Below are 12621 nucleotides of genomic sequence, written 5' to 3' on the forward strand. Positions count from 1 at the left end.
GATATAGCATCATTCACCACAGCAGGACTGCAGAAGTTTTAATCACCCAGATGTAACACCTGGTGTACCCAAACATCGAATGGAACAAATTTGTTTTCGTGGATGATGACAAGAACTGACATATAAGTCTAGGTCTCTAGTGACAAAGGGAACTGAAAATTTTAAGTTGACTAAGCTTAATTTACCCAAGTCACTATCACTTGGAGAGGCATATGCTGTGCTGCCATTTGTTAGTGCACTCAAAGTCCACAATTCCATAATAAATAATCCCAATAACAGCACTTCTAGAGGCATTCCAGTAAAGTCGTCCCCTTACCTGTGGGAAATACTTTTGAAGACCCCCTAGTAAATACCTGGTACTGCAGACAGTACAGAACTTTACATATACTATGATTTATCCTATACATATTTATGATACCAATGCCTGGTTCTGTGGACAGTACAGAACCCTATTATATACTGTGATTTTTCCTATACAGACTTATGATAAAGTTTAATTTATAAATTAAATTAATTTAAAAGTTATGATGAAGGTTACTTTATCAGTTAATTTATAAATTAGACGAGGAAGAACTTACTTGCTTGCCTAACAATAAAATCTAATAGCAAAATAGCCATTACATATTATTAGGAATTATTTGTCTGATAATAATAACTAATAATAAAATAGAACAATTATGACACTATACTATAAAATGTTATTTGAATGTGGTCTCTCTCTTTCTCCCTCTTTCAAAACAGCTTATTGTACTGTAAAGTGGGTAACTAAAACCATGGAAAGCAAAACTGTGGATAAGGGGCGACTACCGTATTCATTAATTAGTACATAGGTCGCCGGTAGAGCCTCCCAATGAATAAATACCTTTAGATGATTTTATAAGACCTGTGACTAAAGGTTAACTTTATTCAAGCATCCCTGAGGCAGGAAGAAAACAATCACAACATAATTAACTCTTTAAAAATAATTTAAAAAACCCCAAATAACAAATATAGCTTTAGAATCATGAGGAAAAAAACAAAAACATATCTAGTCCATAGTAGTTGTTAGCTTGGAAGAAAGGCAGTAGGATAAGATGGAGGGGGACATAGGAATAGAGAGCTGAGGCATTTTAGTGATGTTCTAGTTCTTCTTTACAAGTGGTAAAGTTTCTATGCATAAGTTGCATTAAAAAATACAAAATTAATGAAAACAGAATAAATGTATATAAATGTGTTTAGGTCCAGGCGCGGTGCTTATGCCTGTAATCCCAGCACTTTGAGAGGCTAAGGCGGATGGATCACTTGAGATCAGGAGTTCAAGAACAGCCTGGCCAACATGGTGAAACCCCATCTCTACTAAAAATACAAAAATTAGCCAGGCATGGTGGTGGGCGCCTGTAATCTGAGCTACTCAGGAGGCTGAGGCAGGAGAAATGCTTGAACCCTGGAGTTGGAGGTTGCAGTGAGCTGAGATCATGCCACTGTACCCCAGCCTTGGCAATAAAGCCAGAATCTGTCTCAAAAAAAAAAAAAAAATAAAATAAAAAAAAAATAAAATAAAAAAAAAATAAAAAAGTTTGTAAAGACTTAGACATAAATTAATGCTTAAGATGAATGAAAATTTGTATGCCTGAAAGTTTTAATATTTGGAAGCAGTCTTGTGTTTTTCCTTATGAAGCAAAATGTTTCAGGAAAAAGAAAAAAAAGAAAAAACTAAAGACATTGCCCTAGGTAAATATTACTTTGAAGACAGAGAAAGAGAGATGGAGACAGGAGACGGGAGGATATTTTATCACATCAGCAAAATTCTGTTATAAATACTTGGAAAATTTGTTTTTTCCTTAGTTTTTTGTTCTCCCTGATGACTCAATTAGCTGAATTTTTAAATAATTGGCATATTTATTTATAGCAACTGTAAGATTTTTTTCTTTTTTAGCCAAACTTTTAAATAATTCATGATTGTAACACTACCATTATTATTTAATGAGTGATCACTTTATGCTAGGCACCATACTTTACATGGCTTATGTTATCGTCATAATATACCAGATGGATATGTAAATATACATTCTACTCATGAAAAAATCAAGGTTAAGTTGGGTAATATAATAAACTAAATATTTCAGGGAAGCTCTCAAGCTATGTTTCTTTGTTCTCACACCACTACAACAATCATTAACACAGAGGAAGACTTCTGTGACCAAATGGGTGGGACATTTTCCCCACACATCAAGCAGCGGACCCCAGCTGGGTTTCCTCCAATTTAATTCCAGCAATATCTACCTGGAGATAGTGTTAGATCCCATGGGTTGAGGTTTCAGTCTTCAAGACTGCTCCCTACCCTGCCCACAGATAACAGTAGCAAGCCCAGGCCTCTGAAAATTCTAACTTCAATATGAATTCTCATGACCACCTCTTTATTTCACAGAAACACTTACTTAAATTTATCAGTTTGTTATAAAGGATGTTGCAAATGGTACTCACGAAGAGATGTGTAGAGTGAGGTACTGGGAAAGGCGCACTCAGCTTTCATGCTCTCCCTCGATGATCCAGCCTTCAGGAACCTCCATGTGTTTATTTACCCAGAAGATCTCTCAACCCCGTCTTCTTGGGTTTTTATGGAAGTGTCTTAAGGTCAACATTTCTTCCCCCAAGGTATAGAATGGGGACCCTCTCTGAGGAGGATCTATGACCCACAATCAGAAAGGCAAGGGAAGGTTAGAATCCTGCCTTGGGGCAGGCAAGAGGCCAGGGGAAAATTGGAGATTCTGTTTCCTGAGCTCTGCTCTTGAGGCCTTCTACAACCAACATTATAAATGAGCCTCTCATTCAGACAGTGAGTTCCAAATCTGAAAACTCTTTAGGGTCCTAAAATTACACAAGTTGTAATAGCTAATTAATTGTGGTAATTGCCTTCAGCCTTCTGATATTCTACCCTTCATTAATTAATTATGCAAAGGACTTGCTGTCCATCAATATTGTTTCTTAAAACCCCATGTTTTGTTAATTATCTGTGATGATCTCAGAGTTACAGCCTTTTGACTACTATTTTGACTTTGCAATTTATTACAATAATTGCCTTATTTCTGACGGTTAAGTATTCCTGTTGGTTTTTATTATATTGGGGTCCTGTTATCTCCATTGATTAAGGGAAGTCCAGTTCTGTAACATTATCTTCTGTCAGCCCTAACCACCACTAATTTTTTAACTGATACTGATATCTATTTTATTTATTATCATCTCTTTTATCAAGTTGTAAAGTGGAGGGCATTTGAGGTCCTCTCACAGATTATAGTCAGGTGGTAGGTGTTTACCTGTTGAATTATGTCCCCTTAAGATTCATATGTTGAAATCTTCACTCCCTGTACATACAAAAGTAATATTATTCATAAATTACCATGTACAGAAAATTTTTAAAAATAGGGTCATTTTCACATGTAGTTAGATAAGATGAGGTCATACTGGAATAGGGTGATCCTGTAATCAATATAGATGCTGCTCTTAAAAATAAGGAACATTTGAAAATAGACATGCACACAGAGAGAAAGCTATGTGAAGATGAAGGCAGAGATCAGAGTGGTACTTCTACAAGCCAAGAAATGTCAGATTTCCAGCAGATTACCAGAAACTTAGGTGAGATGGTGGAACAGATGCTCTCAGAGCCGTTAGGAGGAAACAAACCTGCTGATCTCTTATTATTGGACTTCAAATGCAAGAATCATGAGAACATCAATGTCTGCTGTGTAGGAAAACCAGTCTGTGGTTCTTTGTTATGGCAGTTCTGGAAAATGAATAGAGTCGATTTTCTGTATGGTATTTCAAGACTGACATGTTCATTTCTCTAAGTCTTTTGATCACCTCCTCAATTGTCTGCAATGAAAGGTCTGGTCTTTGTACATACCTTCTTTGGACCATTATGTACTCCACTTTCTAAGAACCATTTCAAAAACAGCTTAGCACTATTTCTGGGGTCCTTTTTAGGGTGTTATATCCTGTTTCACATATCATTGAACTCTCTCTTTGCAAGTATTATTTTCTGTTCTTTTCTTCATACCACTCTGAGGATGCAGGCCCATATTCTCTTCCAGATCTTCTGGTTTGGACCATTAGACATTTTGGCTCCTTTGAGGAGTACTTCCTTTCCTCCTGTGACAGATCCAGGTGATGTGTGACCAGATTGCATTCTAAATTTACTCTGATTATTGGTTTAGTGACCAAGAAAGACATTGGGATAGCTATTGAGAAGCATGTTTTGTCTGGCAGTATGAAGGTGTTTTCATTATCTTCCAGCAATGAGGTAGTGCAATGACTGAGTCTCTGTTATGTTAGCATGGTCAGAATCTTCAGGAAATCTAAGGATTTAACATTTTTAAGAACATCGATAGGAATGTCCAGGGAAAGAGAGGTTCTTCCCTAACAATGTAGCATACTCGCTGAGCTTTAGAATTCAACTTCCTCTAGAGCTATGCTTCAATTCAAATTAAAAGTCATGAGCCTGATCCTAGCATTATCACTCCTTCATCAGCTGGAGATAAATCATTCTTTATATGCTACTAAGAAAATATTCTGTAGAGACGAGACCTTGCTATGTTAAAAGAAAAAAAAAAAAGAAGAAGAAGAAAGAAAGAAAAAAAAGAACATGGCAGTCATAACTAGAGTCTATTCTTCCGTTCTCCTTCCTAAAAGTAACCAGTTATCATAAAGATGTTATAAGTCAGAAAGGAAAGGGTGGAAGGGGGGTGAGGAATAAAATAACTACATATTGAGTACAGTGTACACTACTCAGGAGATGGGTGCACTAAAATCTCAGAATTTACCACTATAAAATTCATCCATGTAACCAAAATCCTCTAGTACCTTGAAAGCTACTAAAATTAAAAAAAAAAAAAAAAGTTATACATCAAAAAAAAAAAAAAAAAAGAAAAAGAAAATATTCTGGTTTCATTCTTTCCTGAAAATAAGTGTTCAATCTCCCTCAGCCTTTCGTTGTCTTTCTCCAATGACTTGAAAACCTTCAGAAATAGCTATTTAATTTCTTACTGTTATGATTACTCCTTCCCCTCAACATCTCAAATGCCTGAGATATGGTACCTGCAGAGCATTCTGTTTCCTCAGTATGCTGCCCCATTTTACCACCAGCTAAATTACAGTTTAGCATTTGCACCATTAGAGCTTGCTGTAGATTATTTGTGTTCCACTTTCTACCAATTATGAAGTCCTTCTCCATTGCTAGGCAGACAATAGGTAGTAAAGTTCCTGCATCCCATTTTTAGAACCTGCATCATAGGCACACTTTTGTTCCAACTGTCTTAGGTTAGGTTCCCTAGGAAACCGACTTACATCTAGATTTGCATGCAAGAGTTTACTAGGAAATGCTTTGGAGAATAATATCTTTAAGGAGGTCAGAGTAGTAGGATTTGGCAGATGGAGAAGTTAAACTGCCATGAGTGGGTTGTAAATCTGATTAAGACAACAACAGCCTTTAGCAGAGGGCAATTCTAGGAGAGTTGAATTGTGAGTAGCCCACAACTAGAGAAATTAGTTCTTTAGTTTGACTTGAGTGGCATCTCACTGTGTCCACTATGCATTATATCTGCTCCAGAGTTTATTGAAAAAGGAATTTACAGGAGATTTTTTATTTCATTGATTTATTTTCATTTTCCCAGTTGCTTTTTTTTTTCTTTCTAAGGAAAAAGCATGAAAAAGATTGGTTATAAAACTATATTATCAGAAATATCCGTGACTTTCGAAAATTACATATATACCTGCAAAAGATGAAGTTGTCCCTCATCTTCTCCTGTAAATCTTGTCAGTGTCTCACTACTAGGCAATGTGTGTTGAATTCATTTGGATATTGAAATATTAATCAATTACTTCAAACTACATATGTTACATATATTGACCTATAAATAAGATCATTTTGAATAGAAACCTTAGAAAAAGATATGGAATAAGTTATTCCCTAATGATTTATGTAGAAAAATTTTAAAACATCAAATCAGTGTGAATTAAAAGAATTCTTTGTTCTATAAAGTGTTACATTGAAGTGGTTCTCAACCTTTTCAATAAATAAATAAATAAAAGAGAATGTTTGCACATCTATTGGAGATTTAATCTGTCCTAAAATGATCATTACATAACTCAAAACATCTTAGACATCTCTTGTTTCAGATAAAACAATATTTATGACATTTTAAATTATACTTTATAATGTAGCCTCATTTGTTCTAATATAAAAATGTGTAAAGATATGTAAGGACTCATCCTGTAGCCATCAGTCTTTTGTCCTAATTCACTTAGGCCAAAGTCCTTAGATTTACCCTAGCCACTTATCTTTCCCTTATACCTAGTCCACTTCCGGCCTACCATGAAATCCTGTTTTTCTGACTGTGAAACATATCCTCAAAGTGTATCCAAACCACCCAGACCATGATGGCTTTGGTTTCATAGAGTTTTTCTAATCCCTCTCTCAGAACTGCTTATGATACTACTAAATTGTGGCCATCAAGTTGATACTATGTTACAGTATATAATCAAGGCATATTGGCCATTGATTCATTACTCTTCTACTTCATAAACTCCCCTGTTAGTAGAGAAGATACATATCTTCAAGAAACTCAATAGAGGAAATGAAATGTTTCTCTTTTATCTTCCCACTTTATGAAACACCTAATAAGGAGCTCACATGTACTAAAAAGCAGGAAGAATGAGCTAATGTTTGACTCCTTTGGTCAGGTTTTCCGTGCTTTGCAGTTACACACACACAAAGAGAGGCTGCAGATCTCTCTGCACATGTGGATTTGAGAAACAGCTCACTGTACCTCAATATTATGCACATCTTAACTGAACATATTTTGTTCTGAATTACCAAAAAAAGTCCCTAAAGTAAATCAACTGCACTTTCCAGGCTCTCCTGAAGCACACAGTCCTCAGCAATATTATTTAATTATCCAGCCATATTGATGTCAAAAATTCTATCCAAGAAAGAAAATATAGAGTTTAAGAATCTTGGCCGGGCGCGGTGGCTCTCGCCTGTAATCCCAGCACTTTGGGAGACCGAGATGGGCGGATCACGAGGTCAGGAGATCGAGACCATCCTGGCTAACACGGTGAAACTCCGTCTCTACTAAAAAATACAAAAAACTAGCCGGGCGTGGTGGCGGCGCCTGTGGTCCCAGCTCCTCGGGAGGCTGAGGCAGGAGAATGGCGGGAACCCGGGGGGCAGAGCTTGCAGTGAGCGGAGATCGCGCCACTCACTCCAGCCTGGGCCACAGAGCGAGACTCCGACTCAAAAAAAAACAAAAAAAAAAAAAACAAAAAAAAAAACCTTACTTACAATATGCCTGCAGGTTTTTGGAAGTGTGTGATGATCATATATTATCATAAAAATCTACTAAAACCAAATATTAAAATACAGATTTTAATCTACATATACACAATATAAATATGTATACATCATAGTTATGTGAGCATAGGCAAATCCTTTTCTAAGATAAGCGGGAGATATATGCCTTAATAAAGAATGCCTGCTTATCTATTAATTTGTGTATATTTATATTAATACATTTATTATAGAACTAATATCCCAATTGGAAATTTAAACAATGATAAACTGTATGTGCATCAAAAATAAAGAACCTTTCAAAAACATCAATTGAAACAATCATGTCTTTGTTCTATGAAAGGTGAATAACTTTATATATTTTACCTAAAAATAATTTTTCACAATTCTAATTTGTAAATGAAGTTTTTATGCCAACCTTATTATGGCAGATGGATTTTCTTGATTCTATTTGTTTCTGTTGGAATTTTATCATAAGATCACTCTTTGATTGCAAAGTTTTCTTTTAAACTAGTCTAAGAGAACAAAAAAGACAATTCGATGATTATATATTTCATATTTATTTTAAAATACTGTAATGCAAAAATATTATTGCCCGTGTCCATTATATTATCCTAGATTTCTGAAATATTATTCCTGCTGATCCGTGTCATTCTGTTTTCTTATTGCAAGCTTCCCAATGCAGCCTTTCTCTGTTTTTTATCATACTTCTCGGAGATCTCTGGTTTCATGTTCTTTATCTTTTCCCTACTCTTTAAAGAAATAAAATAAAAAACTTTTTATTTTACTCAGTCAAATTTAATTAGTTTAATAAGCACAAAACTCAAATGTAGTTTTGTTTCATCACGTCGGTAACTAACAATGTAGAGCATTTTAATCATATATATTTAAATCTATTTAGTAACTCACATTCTTTATGCAAACTGCCTTTTCAGTCCCTTCTTCTATTTTCAAAAGGGTATTTGTTTTCATTATATGGATTATTTATCCCTTCTGGATCTTATTTTTTATTTTATTATGCAAAACTTTAATTTATATTGCAAAAATTTGTATTATCAGTAACTTGTAAATGATATGCATGGCATCATATTACATCTTAGTTTACATTTTGATATAGTTAGGTTTACTTTTCTTCATTTAGTGTGTCATTACATATCTTATATGGATTTCCATCTATAATATATTAAAGATATAAAGAGTGAAGTGACAAATTTGTTTTACTTTTGTATATGCAAAAAGGACATTAAGAAGAGTCAATTGTTTTTCTATTTAAATTTAAGGCAACCCCTTACGTTTGGGTCTATTTCTAAGTTACCCCTCCAGGTCAATAGTTGTACTTGTTTATCTCAGTTAATTTGTAATATTATGTTAAAACTTTCAAATAATTGTCATCAAGCATATTATAGATATCTTACAATAATCATAAATGAGACAGTTTATACTATATCATTAATGCTGCTATTGCAAGAAAATGCTATTGAGTTTTATATAGGGATTTGTAGCCAGCTACTCTTTAGTTTAGTAGTTTGTCTAAAGAAGCTTATATGGTCAGCAAGTAAAATTTTGTTTCTTAGTTTTCAATCATCCTGATGATTATTTATGTTACCTGTCTTTATGCATTGACTTGTAGTAATATGTTGATAGATAGTAGGAAAAATTAGGCAATATTTCTTTGTAATTCAATAAAAATGTTTCTATATTTTAAAATATGATATTTGCTGCTAGCTTGATAGATTTTCAAATTTAAAAAGAGTCTTGTCTCTTCTTACTTTGGCAAATAATATTTTTTAAATAAAATGAATGAATATCAAATTTTGTTAAAATTTTTTTTGCCTTTATTGATTACATAATGACATGATGTTGAGCAGTTTCTAATGGCATTATCTGGAAATCATACATCTTTTATGCTGAAGTGTTTACGCAAAATAATCCCCATATTCGAAATTTTTTAAATGAGTTTTTAGAGTTCTTTTAAGTTTATGGATATATACCCTTAAACAGGTATATCATTTTAAAATACTTTCTCTCAGTCTGTGGATTGTTTTAATAATGTCTTTCATAGAGCAGTTCTTATTTTTTTGAAGTTCAATTTATCATGTTTTTAATTTTAAGGATATGCCTTTAGTGTTTTATTTAAGCAATTTTTATTCCAGAACCATGTGTCAAAAAGATAAGTTTTTCTCCAATAAAGTACTTTGCATATTTGTTGAAAATCAGGCGAGTATGTGTTTATATATTTATATGTATACTTATCTATTATCTATCTATCTATCTATCTATCTATCTATCTATCTATCTATCTACCTATCTATCATCTGTCTAGAGACCAATCTCTGAACTTTCTATTCTTTCTTAATACCAGATTACTTTTAAAATAAAATTTAAGACCATATGGTGAAAGTCTTCCAATTTTTATCAAAATTGTCTATTGAACTCTTTTTAATTTGCTAACTAATTTAATGGAAAAAAAATTTGAATTTGCATTAAATCTATATCTCAGCTTATAAATACTTAAAATCCTAACAATTTTGGGGTCTCCAATCCATGATTATGGTATGTTTTTCTACTTGTTTAAGCCGTCTTAATTTTCAGTAATTTCTTTTTGCAATTTTTAGTGTACAAGTTTTAAACATCTTTATGAGAGTTATCCTTAGTAGTTAATATTTTTGATAACGTTGGAAATAGTATTGTTTGATTTCAATTTACAATATTTACTTGTAAGTGTATAAAAATAATTAATATGTATATATTGCATCTTGGCTAAACTTATTTTCTAATAACAGAATCTTGTAGATTCTGTAGAATTTTCTACATAGATTATGTGGCTTATGAATAAGAAAAGGTTTATATCTTTCTTACCACTTTATATGACAAATGTTTTACTTGCCTGATTGCAGTGACTAACACTTCTGTTACAATGCTCAATACAAGTAATGAGAAGGGACATAACGCCTTCTGATTTTAGGATTTTCTTAGATGTCCTTTATATTACTGAAGAGTTTGCCTTTAATTTCTAATTTGTTGAAAGTTTTTTATTTAAATCGGAAATCCATGTTGGATTTGTCAAATGATTTGTATGCATCTGTTGATAAAATTATATATTTATGAAAGACTGTTAATTTGGTAAATTATAGTAATTGCACTTTTAATGTGAAATCCACATCATGCCCTTGGCATATGTGGATTACATATGCCATATTAATGTACAATGGCATATTCTCTATTTTAAATGTAGTTGAATCCAATATGCTATTAAAAAATAATTGGTCTGTTTTTTACTTTTCTTGTAAATAAGTTTATCTGGTCATGTTTTCAGACAATTCTGATCTCATGTAATGAGTAAAAATTCTTATCTTCAATTTTTGAAAGTACTTTTGTTAACTGGCTATTATTTCATTTCAAAATATTTAAGGGAACATATCAGTGAAGCTATCTGGGCCTAGATTTTCTTTGTGAGATGGTTTTTACCTACAAATTCAATAAATGGAAATCAAAAGCAGAGCTATTCAGGTTGTCTATTTTTTATTTAATAAGCTCTATAATCTTGTGTCTTTGAAAGAATTTGTCATCTTAATTGTCAAATTTATAATACAAGTGGTTTTTAATATGCTCAGATTTTTTAAATTTTTTAAAATATTCTTTTAATAACAATTTGTGTCCTACCTTTTCTTTTTCTTTTTGATTACTCTTGCTAACAGCTTAATCAATTATATTGATCTATCCAAAAAATCACCTTTGTCTTTATTGACTTTTTTCTATTGTGTTTTAGTTCCCAATTGAAACAATTTGTGAAACACCTCTAGTAATATACTGCACAATTGATGTTTGAAATATTTACTTTTAATCAGTTTAACACATAATTTCCCATTGTTTTTCCCTTATGGATATTATTTCATTTCAAAATATTTGAGAGTTTTTCAGATATCTTTGGAATTGATTTCTATGTTAATACTAATAAGTCAGAGGATATATTTTCATTACTTGAATATTTTTAATTTATTAAATCTTGTTTTAGGCCTCAGAATAATGTATGTACGCTGGCAAATATTAAATGTACACTTAAAATAATGTGAGAATGTGCATTCTGCTGTTGTTGGGGGAAACTTTATATAAATGTCAATTAGGTTATTTTAGTTAATAGTATTTAGTCTTCCATATTCTTACTGATTTTATGTGCACCTGTCCTGTAAATTATTATGAGGAGAAAAATTAAAATCTCTGATAATAATTGTGGATTTTTCTATTTCTCTTTAAATTTTTATCAAGTTTGACCATATATTTTTAAATAACTGTTGTTAGCTGCCTACATGTTTAGGATTATTATTCCTTTTCCTTTTTTTAAAATAAAACAAAATTGAGAGATTTATTTCTCTCCCAGATTATGATATTGGAGATATTCCAGATGGTAGGATGCCAGGGTTGTGGAAATTCAGTCTTCTATCTTGTTCCACCATCTATTATTTCCATTGCCAAAGTAATATCATTGTACATGATAGCTATTAAAACTCCAATCATTTTTTCCACATTCCACCCAGAAGGAAGGAAGGAGAGACCAGGGAAGAAAGAGCTGTCTTAATGAAAAGATATTACCAAGGGGTTGCACACAGCTTTTCCACCATACCCCATTGGCAAAAATGTGTTTTATTTTTGGTGGCTCAGGTCTATATTAAAGAAAAAAATGGATACTAGATGACAACTCTGCCATGGCAGCTATGTTTCCAAGAAGTTTTATTGTGAAAGAGAGACAAAACATATGAAAATAGCTGGATGAAAAGTGGAAAAGGAAAATAAACTATTTGTTTTGAAGGTCAAAGAGAAATGAGCATGCTTAAATATTAAGATTGATCCGTTAGTGAAAAAGTTAAAAATGCAGAAAGAATATGCATTTGGAAATCATTGCTTAGATATTTAGAAATGAGGGAAAAATACATGCTTTTAAATGTGGTAAACTTGTTACTTTTACAGGAAGTTGAGTAATTATTCTTGTGATAATAGGAGATAAAATCACGTGCTGAGGTTGATTTCAAGAATGGCAGGGTAAAGAACGTTTATATTCTCGGAGAAAAAGATGTCCTTTTTGTGTGAGTCTACCTAAATGCAAATCAAAACCACAATGCAATGCCACCTTACTCCTGCAAGAATGGCCATAACCAAAAATCAAATAACAGTAGATGTTGGTGTGGATGCGGTGATCAGGGAACACTTCTACACTGCTGGTGGGGATCTAAACTAGTTTAGCCAGGGTGGAAAACAGTGTGGAGATTCCTTAAAGAACTAAAAGTGGAACTACCATTTGATCC

This window comes from Rhinopithecus roxellana, chromosome 1 (genome assembly GCF_007565055.1).
Source record: "Rhinopithecus roxellana isolate Shanxi Qingling chromosome 1, ASM756505v1, whole genome shotgun sequence".
Taxonomy (NCBI): domain Eukaryota; kingdom Metazoa; phylum Chordata; class Mammalia; order Primates; family Cercopithecidae; genus Rhinopithecus; species Rhinopithecus roxellana.